Source organism: Natator depressus, chromosome 1 (genome assembly GCF_965152275.1).
Source record: "Natator depressus isolate rNatDep1 chromosome 1, rNatDep2.hap1, whole genome shotgun sequence".
Lineage (NCBI taxonomy): Eukaryota > Metazoa > Chordata > Testudines > Cheloniidae > Natator > Natator depressus.
This window is the reverse complement of record NC_134234.1, coordinates 248,402,069-248,414,194: the sequence shown is the minus strand read 5'-3', so window position 1 is coordinate 248,414,194 and position 12,126 is coordinate 248,402,069.

Sequence of the window (12,126 nt, the reverse complement as noted above, 5' to 3'; positions counted from 1 at the left end):
CTTCACTTCAATATAACAGCACGGAGATGGTTTATAGTAAAATGATGAATAAGTTTATTAACAAAAGAACTGAGATTTAAGTGATACAAAGCAAGAGACAAAGACAGGGTGGTTACAAAAAAAAAACAACAAAAAAACCATGATTTCTAGTTACTAAAACTTAACTTTAGCAAGTTACAATCTTTGCGGAAGCAGTTTTCTCACCTACATCGAGTTACCAGCATCCTGAGCCTTCCAGACCAGGGCATCCAACTTGCACAGATTCAGAGGGTGCTGTTCCCTTTATTCCTTAAGTGATGGATAACTAGAATGTCTTTTTGCTCCCCCTTATAGTTCCCAAAGTTCATTGTCTTTGTCTCAACAGAAAGGAAGACTTCCTGCGGTGCAAACTTAGACCCCCAGAGTGCTCACCAGACTGTTTCCTCCCCCACTTGGTAGTTTGATGACTTTCTTTACCTTATATGTAAATGTATTTTCATTGTCCTCTGCCTGGAATCAAGCCAGTCCGACAGATAAATCCACATTCCTTTGTCTAGTGCAGGCTGGATTTATGCACTGCCTTCCAAATACATGTGAAGAACATATTTCCAGCACACATACATAATTCTTCTCATACAACCCATAGATACACCACACAATGATTTTTGAGACCAGCGTGTCAACAGTTCACATACACCTTATGTGACACATCTTAGATACATATTATACAACAGTGTGTTGGGGGTAGTGAGTGTGTAAGGCCTGATATGAGTTACAGTATAGTGGGCCTTCTGCCAGTTGGCATTAAGAGATTCTTAGGGTGACATATGCACAAGCCCCAGGTGTGAGAACAACATTCAGACGCTTGTTTCCCTGGACAATCAGCAATTGGAAATAATGAAATCCCAGAAGTTGCAGATGGGAAAGATCTATCAGATCTTCTGGATCATCCCCTTGCTAGAGCAAGTTTGTTCCCTTCAGTATAATAATATGCTCTCCAGTGCTTTGTTCTGACTCAGATGAAAAGGCTGCCTCTCCCCACCTAATGGGTGGTGGGGGACCATGAAAGTCAATTTTACTTGATACGTTTAAAATAGGAACAGTTTTTCATGTACTCAATTTTTTAAAAAACATTTTTATTAAAGTTTTGCTTTTTCAGTTTTTGTTTTTCCTTTTTTCCTCCCCTCATTCCTTCCCCCCCCCCTTTTCCTTTTCCTTTTTTAAGTTTTCCTCTTTTCCACATTTGTTTACTTCCCACCTCCTCCTTTTTTCAGTGCAAAATTAAAAAAGGAAAATGAAAGGGAGGAAGGGTAGAAAAGGAAAAAGTTGGAGTGGGGAAGGAGAGCTGAAATATTGACTAATTTTTTTCATTTTCCAATTCAGTAAACAAAAAACAAGGAAAAACAGAATTTTTTTGCTATTTTATTTTAATTTCAAGATTTAATAAAAAGGACATTTTTCAACAAAAAATTGAAAGATTTCAGCTAGCTGTAGTTATGAATGCACATGAGAATAGCTATATACAAAAGCTCAACTTTGCAGCTAACTTGGAAGTTTCTTGCATGTTTGGGCGTCCCCCAGTCAGGGAGCTGAAACAATACCGTATGAGCTGACTGTGACAGGGCGGCCTACCCTTAAGGGGGGGTAGCACATAGTGGTCAGCCCATCTCATCACCTGGCATTTCCCTTTAAGAGTTTAAGGCCCAATAAAGAGCCACAAAGAGCTAACCAGGGATAGGGATAGAGAAGATGCAGTTCCAGAAATAAGTAGTGATTGGGAGAAAGATAGACACGGTTTCTTTAAATAACCCTGGCACAGTGGAAGGGCAACTCTTCCCCAATCAATGGCAGAAAGGGGACAGCAGAAAGGCTCCCCTCACAGGGAAGGCAGACATGGACAGGAGAAGGCTGGCCTGCTGAACTGTCCAGGCTGGAAGGCTAATCTGAGAGGATGTTCAGCTGAAGAGAGCAGGCAAAAGCTTTGCAGCTGACTATTCCAAGGCCAAAGGCTTGAGACACAAACCCCAGCCCCAGAGAGAGGGCTGAAGGGGAACTCCTGTATGGAAGAGGGAGCCATTAACTGCTCTAAAGGCAAGAGACAAGCGTGGCGACTCACAAAACAGCCTAGGTGCTGCAGAGAAGGGCTGGGGACAGTCTTTGAGAAAGCATCTTCCTAGTTGGCTAAGGAGAAGCTATGAGAAACCACAGACCCAGGTTTCTCAGGTGGGGATAGCAGAGATTCAATGAAGACATTAGCAAGCAGGGTGAAGGTATGAACAGCTCAGGAAAGAGGTTGAGGAATCGAAGAAATGGTCCCTATCTGACCAAAAGAGGATCCCTAGACTGGAACCCAGAGGAAAAGGCAGGCCTGGGTTCCTCAATCTTTCCCCTAGATCAGGTATTAAAAGAGGCCAAAAGTGACAAGTTCTAGATGTCAAGAGACGGGCTTGAAGGCCATTAGCCTTTGAGTTTCCTATTTTGGGACATTTTTGTTTACCTTAGAAGGAGAATGGACTAAGTAGTGACCTGGCTGGAGGGTTTGGCCACAGAAAATGATAGATTGCTATGGAACCAGAATGGCTAAAGGGAGCACTGAACTTTAAAAAACTCTGCAACCCTGCACTTGAAAATGTGGATACGTTCTGGAGGTGAGACACTCATCTACCCTGACCAATCACATAGTAGGAGTTTGAGACAAATAGTTAGGAAACAATCCATAGGCTGAAATACGTTTTCATATGCCACGTGGTACAATGCAAAACCAGTGTTAAAAAACAAAGTCTGTTCTCAGATGATTCCGGAATAGAAAATAGTTGGAATAATTTGTTCACTCTAAATAGTTCATCCAGCACAATTTAACCATAGTTTGGGCCAGATTCTGAAACCATTACTTATATTGAATAGTATTTTAATTGTCCCACTGAAATCCATGATACTAAAATTGAGAATTTTACTTTAGATAAGTAAGGGTATCTGACTTTAATCCTTTGATGCCAGCGAGAGAGTGTGCCAAAAAGTATAGAATAATTGTACAGAAATACACAGATGCCCACCATAATGTAAGAGTTACTACGAATTAGAGTTTATCAGCAACATTTTTATCATTAACTAACTCACTAAATTTTATGAGGCGGTGCCTGACTATCATCTAAAATTGATCATCATTAGGAATGGTTGAACCTGTGCAGATAATAACAGGCACAAAATTTAAGCTCCACCCAAAACGCAAATAGAGGCCAGACCGAACACTTTGTTTAGCCTGGAAAAGGTGTGCTTATTTTTCACTGAAGTTTGACTCTGTACCTAGGAGTTTTGCTGGGAAACACAGGAAAAGGAAATACTTCAATATCTTGAGAAAATGTTGTTAGGAATTTTACAGACTGATTATGCAGGCTGAAGAAGTTCAGTTAAACATCCAGGTTTTGGGGGGTTTATCCAGATTTAACCAAACAGCCAAAACTGTAATTTCACCCTTTTTTTTTTTTTTTTAAGAGTGAGAGTAATCAACCACTGGAAAAAACTTACCAATGGATGTGGTGGATTCTCTATCATTTGAAGTCTTTAAATCAAGACTGGATATATTTCTAAAAGATGTGCCATAGTCCAAACAGAAATTATGGGGTCATGAAAAAATTACTGGGAGACATTGTATGGCCTGTGCTATGCAGGTCAGACTAGATGAGTATAGTAGTCCCTTGTGGCCTTAAAAAAAATCTGTGGCTCTCCAGTTATCATTGCCATTTCACTATAAAAACATAACATGATTCAAATTCTAGGAGAGTATTTTATCAAGAGTCCATGTATTCTCATGCAATATATCAACTATATGAAAAAACGCTCATGAACTGAACATTACCCTCCACTATGGTAAAGTCAGGGGCCAAGACCAGTGTAGCAGGTGTAGCAATCAACCACATACAAGAGAATAGCTGTTTGTTGGTTGAGGGAGTTGCATGGGCAGCTCCCTCACACAATAGGCAGGCTGGTGGGGACTCTGATAATGAAAATGGGCATGGGAACAAACCTTGAGGGGGGGGAAGTCATCTGTTCTTACTCACTTACAATGCAAAGACCTCTTAGCTTCCATGATACTGGAGTTTTGGAATACTTAACCAGATTTTTGTTAACCGTATTCCCCAGGTTGAAACTGTCATGGATTGTTCTTGTACTCATTAGTGTAACTTCTTTAAAGGTATTTGGTCAGATTTATCACCTGAGGCTCACCTACTGGACTGACAGACTTCGAATGCCCAAAACTTGAGAGAAAGCAATATGAGTATTTAAAGACAGGGGATTATTGTATAAATTCTGTTGCGGCAAACCAGCCAAAGGATTTAATGTATCCCTCTTCAAGATCAGAGCCTGATGGTGGTTTACACATATCTGGTCCAAAAATAACATTATTGATTAAATTTTACTAAGTTGCATCTCATTTTCAAGGATTTGTCAGGTAACAGGCTAAAAGTCAGTGGGATCCCAGATGGTATGATATCATGTGAATCAAATTTCAAAAGATGTTTCAGTATCTAGTGTGTGCAGATGGTCAAAGGCAATATTTGAAAGGGCACGGGAGGTGTTTGAAATGTCAGTGGCTAGCTCTAATGGTGTTAGTGATTCAAGTCAGCAGAGAGTAGATGGACAACACCAAGGTGAAATCCTGGTCTCTCTGAACTCAATGGCAAAACTCCCATTGACTTCAGTGGGACCAGGATTTTACCCTGAGGTGGAATTTATATTTTTAAAGCCTCTTCCCTATGGATTTGTAGAAGTTAAAAACAAGGAGGCTCAGGTTTAAGTCTCATATAACTTTTGGTGGGTGAGAAGAAGTTTGTAAAAATGGTAGAAGCTGGGGGAGCAGCTGCATCTGAAACAGAGCTATACAAAACTGGATTGACTGGCCTGGCTCCTTTCTAAGAAAGCCACAAAAGGTCAGGTGGTGGCTGGGGAGGAGGAGGGCTGGGTCTGCCCCTGGCCCTTCTCTGCGTGCATGCACCATAAGTTTCAAATGTTCCAAAGGAAGGGGTGTTGATCTCCAGTAGGGCAGCTCAACAGAGCTCTTCAAGAAATGGTTACCAGGATTTATGCTATTGGGTTTGTTTTCCCTTTTCCCCTCCATTTACTCAGAATGCCTATTGTAAGGGGAAACCACTGATTTGTAACTTTGTTCATGGAGGACTTACCCATACTAAAACACAAAACTTCTTTTCCCTCCTCATTGGCCTTCACAGTTATACAGCTTGAATCACATGGGGACATGAGCTTATGAAAACAGAATTAAATGAAGTACAACTGTTCTGCAATTCCCTGGCTTTTCATCCATCAGGTGAATGTCTCTAAGAGAACCCATAGCTTCAGTATATTTTGTTCTTCATTTGTGTTGGACAATATGCATTTTTACAGTTTGGTATTATGCTTTATGGAGGGGCTGGAAGGGAGGCTGTTCTCTGTAAGCTTGGCCCTGAGGCTTGGCAGCAACACTGTAAAATGACTTTATCCCCAAACCAGATGTTCTAGCTGTTTTAATAATATCTTATGTTTCCTCCTCAAAATAAAACAAAAACTCACTGTATCAGAATGTTCCACAGCAGTATAATGATATAACTATTTGCTATCTGCATTTTGCCCACCAGATGGTAGCACTGAAATGAAATCAGAAGGTTACTTATGTGAAATACTTACCATGTGCCCTACAGATCAGACAAAAGTGCTCCTTAATGGCACATGTGGAGCTAACTGCAACTATCCATGGCATTTATACAGTACCAGTCATTGTGGCATGTAAGCAATACAAACAATCTTAAGAAAAGCAAAGCTGTATTTGAAAAGGACCCTCTTCTTGCCACCCAAAAGTTCAGTTGCTTGACTTGCCATTTTGATCCTCCTTAGTTTCTTGCTCCATCATCTTTCTGCTCCCTGTTATTAAAGGGAGGCATCTGCAAAAGATGGGTAACCATTGCTAATAGACAGACTGTCTAAAACTGGCAACACAAAGCTGATATTTTTTTCTAGGAAGACCCCATTCTTTATTTCCAATTTCACTGGGCAACTCAGATGAATCTTCTGTATACAACAATTAAACTTTGCCTCACATGGAAAAGCTATTCTTAATCTCCGTGTTAGCTTCCTTAGTGTTTGGTTTCTGGACTAACATTGCTGCCATGCTTTTTTATTTGTGTGACAGGACTGATTTATTAAACTATTTAGAAGGAGCATGGTTTAAATCCACTTAGTCCATTAATTCATAATGCAACAGGTACTGCAGGAAACAGATGTAAGCATTGCTACCTTGAACCCTTCCAGCATACTTTTGCAGATAACTCTGTTTAGCCTTTATCTCAGTTAGTGAGCTCTCTATTTTGTTTTCTGGATGGTTCATCATTACTTTGCCAGTAGCAGAGGCTTTCCAGGAAGGCTGATGGGGCTGCCAGCTAATAACCAGACAACACTGTGCTCCTGGTGTAGAAATTATGAGGTGCATATTCTGCTCTTGCTACAGCTGAGACTCAAACCAGGACCCTTTTGTCTTAAGATAACAGACCACTGGTCTAGCCAGGACTGATGCTAAATTTAGGCTCAGAAGGATTAGAATCAATAAATACTGGTAAACTTTGATTTAATTGTACACACACAAACCAATGAAAAATATTTCTATCTGTAGTAACCAAAATTTACAGATGGGCAAAGCAAGAAAAATGCTGCTTGAGAACTATTAGAGTTTGATTTAAGGATATTTACTTTGTATAGTTTGACATGTGATGTTGACAATTTGTGTTTTAACAGTTATAAAGCTTTAACTTTTTGAGTCAATATGTACTGTTATTAAACTGTTTGACCCTCCCCCAGAATTTTCCACATCTGTGAAAATTAAAAAAATAAAATAAAATAAACAAACATCAGTTGAAACTAAAAAAAAAAAAAACCACAAAGCTTAGTGAGGCTTAGCAGAATTTATCTAGCTGGCAAGTCACTTTGTGTGTGTCTTAAATTCATCATATAATATCATGAGACAGGATGTCCCAGCAAACACACTCTCAGTCCACATGAAGGGCTATCCCTTTATTCTACATTGCAGCAGTTTTAATTTTACATCTAAAAAAATTGTTCAGTGAACTCTCTGTAATAGCCTACTAACTCTTTGGAAAGATCTTGGTACTATATCATTTTAGGTTGCTACTGGATTTGTGCCAAAGTTTAGAAGTGAAAGAATCCTGGAACCAACCAAGTTTAATCTGTTTTATAGTTTTGTTACCAATATGAAACTTCAACAGATGTAATTTTCCATGCCATTTTGTGAACCTGTCCTGAGTCTCAAGAGAGTTTGAGGTGGTTTTGAGTGAACCTGCATGGATTTATGTTTTTAGGTAGGAACTATCTGAAATTCTGTATTTTCACATGGTTTTGACCCCAAACCAGGCAAAAATTGGTCATTTCAGCTGACGTTCCCTTTTAAAAAACCTAAAACCTCAAACTCCAAATTCCAAACTCAGATTGTGCCATGAAGAAGGTTCACATGAACTTCCTGTGTGAACCTGCTGAGTTTCACACATTTCTCACCTCCAAAACTATAATCTACTAAAGAGATGAAGAAAGGGGATATAGCAGGTACTAATGACCCAATCCTGTAAGCTGTCCATGCATAGAACTCCCAGTAACCTGAGTGAGAAGACAAGGTCAAGCCATGAAAGTGTAAGTCACCCTTCTTCTTTGGTAGGAAGGATGATCTCATTGGTAAGACACTTGACTGGGACTCACAAGAACTATGTTCAAATTTCTGTCCCTGCCACAGACTTCCTGTGTATTCTTGGACATCACGTTTGGCAAAATCCTGGCCCCACTGAAGTGAATGGCAAAACTCCTAGTGACATCAGTGAGGGCAAGATTTCACCTTAGTCTGTCCCACAGTTCCTAGTCTTCTGTTTGAATACCTTTTCCCCATCATTTTCTGTCTTGTCCATCTAGACTGTAAACTCTTTAGTTCAGGGCTGTCTCTTACTGTATGTTTGCATAGTACCTAGCACAATGAGGACCTGATCTCAGTTGGGGCCTCCGGGTGCTACTGTGCTACACTTGAGAAACAATAATAAAAGAGCAGGTGCAGCTATTGTGAATGTCTACAGGCAGAGCTCAAATTTAGAGAATTTAGTCCAAAAAGGACACAAGTAACTCTGCCTGTTTAATTCTAAACTCTCCAACTTTCTGTAAGAGGGCATACTATCTTTCTATATACCATGCTTCCTAACTGAGAAAAAGAACACTTCAACACTTCTGATACAACAGAAGCATTTGATGAGGCAGAAAACACGTTAAAAGTTTGGGTTATTTTAAATCAAGATCTCATTTCAACCAGTTGTAGTTCAAAATACCACAGCATTCATGCCATCAGATGATGGCACGGAATACTTAGAAATTGTGGAGCAATTTTCATCTTTAAGGCACTTTGCAAACATTAACCAATTTTCATTGAGGGAGGTGAGGAGAGACAGACAGAAAACACCATGTGTCATGGTTCAGGGTAAGCTGTACCTTTGACCCCTCTCTCGGTCTGTCTGTGGACACCCCTTCCAGGTGACAGGCCCAGCACCTGCATTTCTCTCAGAGTAATGCTACTTCCAAACATACACCAGGGTACAGGACAGTACAGAAAGGAACAAACTCTGGCATGTCAAGTGTGAAAGTATAATTAGGCAGTCCACAAAATAATTTGAAGAGCAAATAGCAAAAGACAAAAAAAAACTAACAGCAAAAGATTAAGTACATCTGAAGCAGGAAGCTTGCCAAACAATCTGTGGGACTACTAGATTATTAAGGTGCTAAAGAAGCACTCAAGGAAGACAAGGCTGTTGCAAAAAAGCAAAATGCATTCTTTGGATCCGTCTTCACTGCAGGGAAGCGAGATTGTGAGGGAGATTCCCACACCTGAGCCCTTCTTTTTAGGTGACAGATCTGAGGAATTGTCCCAGATAGAAGTATCAGTAGAGAAAGTTCTGGAACAAATTGATAAATTAATTAGTAATAAGTCACCAGGACCAGATGGTATTCACCCAAGAGTACTGAAGGAAATATGAAATTGCAGAACTACTAACAGTAATATCAGGTTTCAGAGTAGCAGCCGTGTTAGTCTGTATCCGCAAAAAGAAAAGGAGGACTTGTGGCACCTGAGAGACTTACAAATTTAATGTTGATAAGTGCAAATTAATGCACATTGGAAAACATAATCCCAACTATACATACAAAATCATGGGGTCTAAATTCACTGTTACCACTCAAGAAAGAGATCTTGGAGTCATCCTGAATAGTTCTCTGAAAACAGCTGCTTAATGCGCAGCTTCAGCTAACAGAATGTTAGGAACCATTTGGAAAAGGGTAGATAAGTCATAAAATATCAGAATGCCACTCTATAAATCTGTGGTACCCCCACACCTTGAATACTGAGTGCAGTTCTGATTGCCCCATCCCAAAAATATATGTTGGAATTGGAAAAAGTACAAAGAAGGGCAGCAAAAATGATAAGTAGTATGGAAGAGCTTCCATATGAGGAGAGGTTAAAAAGACAGCTTAGAAAAGAGATGACTGGGGGAGGGATATGATAGAGGTCAATAAAATCATGAGTGGTGTGGAGAAAGTGCATAAGGAAGTGTTATTTACCCCTTTCCATAACACAGGGACCTGTGGTCACCCAATGAAATTAATAGGCAGCAGGTTTAAAACAAACATAAGGAAGTACTTCTGCACACAGTGCAGTTAACTTATGGAACTCATTTCCGGGGATGCTGTGAAGGCCAAAAGTAAAACAATTAGATGAGTTCATGGAGGCTAGCTCCATCAATGGCTATTAGCCAAGATGGTAAGGCATGAACCCCCCTGCTCTGGGGCTCCCTAAACCTCTGACTGCCAGAAGCTTGGAGTGGACGACAGGATAGATCAGTGGTGGGCAACCTGTGGATTACCCTGATGGGCCTCATGCGGCCTATGGGCTGCAGGTTGCCCACCACTGGGATAGATCATTTGATAAATTGCCCATTCTGTTCATTCCCTCTGAAGCATCTGGCACTGGCCACTCTGAGTAGACAGTTTACTGGGTTAGACAGACCATTGGTATGACCCAGTATGGCTATTCTTATTTTCCCTGACTTTCCGCCCTCTGCCCCCCGCCTTCTTTTAGCTTGCTTCTCTTTGCATCCTTAAGGCAGTTAAGTGTAGACGGTGTGACAATTTTGCTCCTCATAATCAGTTATTGGAATTACAGTGCTTTTATATCACCCCACTACAGCAGGACTATAAATTATGCTGATTTATTGTCTTCCCAGGATCCCTTTTGTCGACACTGCAAAAAAAATGTGTTCTCACCTCAGGCTGGCTATCCTGCATTACCTAAATTGGGTTAAAATAGCCATGAAGAATGGCAACTCTTCATTTAACTCACGTTAGCCGCTTGGGTTCAAACCCAGGCTGTCCTATGGCTCAACACAGGAGTAACGGTGTGAAATTCACAATGTCACCTGAAAGTGAGAACACGCGTTTGCTTGACATTGCAGTAGCCAGAGTCACAAGCTATTTACGTGCCAGATGCGCTAAAGATTCATACGTCCCTTCATGCTTTAACCACCATTGCAGGGGACCTGCATCCATGCTGATGATGGGTTCTGCTCGATAACAGGCCAAAGCAGAGCGGACCGACGCAGGTTCATTTTCATCATCTGACACCAGCAAAAGGTTGATTTTCTTTTTTGGTGGTTCAGGTTCTGTAGTTTCCGCATCGGAGTGTTGCTCTGTTAAGACTTTTGAAAGTATGCTCTACATCTCGTTCCTCTACGATTTTGGAAGGCACTTCAGATTCTTAAACCTTGGGTCCAGTGCTGCAGCTATCTTTAGAAATCTCACATTGGTACCTTCTTTGCGTTTTGTCAGATCTGCAGTGAAAGTGTTCTTAAAACTAACAACATGTGCTGGGTCATCATCCGCGACCGCTAGAACATGAAATTTATAGCAGAAAGCAGGTAAAACAGCAGGGGACAGACAATTCTCCCCCAAGGAGTTCAGTCACAAATTTAATTAACACATTATTTTTTTAATGAGTGTCATCAGCATGGAAGCATGTCCTCTGGAATGATGGCTGAAGCATGAAGGGGCATATGAATGTTAAGCATACCTGGCTCGTAAATCCCTTGCAATGCCGGCTACAAAGCAAATGCCTGTTCTCACTTTCAGGTGACATTGTAAATAAGAAGCGGGCAGCATTATCTCCTGTAAATGTAAACAAATTGTTTGTCTGAGCGACTGGTGGAACAAAAAGTAGGACTGAGTGGACTTGCAAGCTCCAAAATTTGACATTGTTTTATTTTTGAATGCAGTTTTTTGTACATAATTCTACATTTGTAAGTTCAACTTTCATGATAAAGAGATTGCACTACAGTACTTGTACGAGGTGAATTGAAAAATACTATTTCTTTTGTTTATCATTTTACAGTTCAAATATTTGTAATCAAAAATAATATAGACTTTGATTTCAGTTACAACACAGAATACAATATATATGACAATGTAGAAAAACATCCAAAATATTTAATAAATTTCAATTGGTATTCTATTGTTTAACAGTGCGATTAAAACTGAGATTAATCACAATTAATTTTGTTGAGTTAATCATGTAAATTAACTGTGATTAATTGACAGCCTTACTTAAAACTTTTCAGTACTAGTGCTTCTGTGACAACTCCCAAAAATTAAGTCCTGTGCTATTTTGAATTGTCCTCTAACAGCATGCTGAATGGAGCACTTATTTATGATAAATTAGGGATTAATTTGCTTAGATATGTTAACATGCCGATGAATCTCTGTAAGGCTTCATCATTTTGGGATCAACCAAGCAAGGGCAATTGGACAAATGGAAAGACCCCCAAACAATGAGGCCTTACAGAGATAAATTTCCTAATTTATTATAAAAAAAATGCTCCACTCCGCATGCTGCTAGATGACAATAGAGAATAGCATTGAGATTACAAGCACAATAATCACAGTATGTTTCATATATAACCAGTCTTACACATCCCAATTAGAGATTTGTTCTTGTTCAGTGGCACACATTACACCGTCTCTCATTGCACTTAATCATTTTTAACCCAAATGAGCAGATCATCAATAATTATT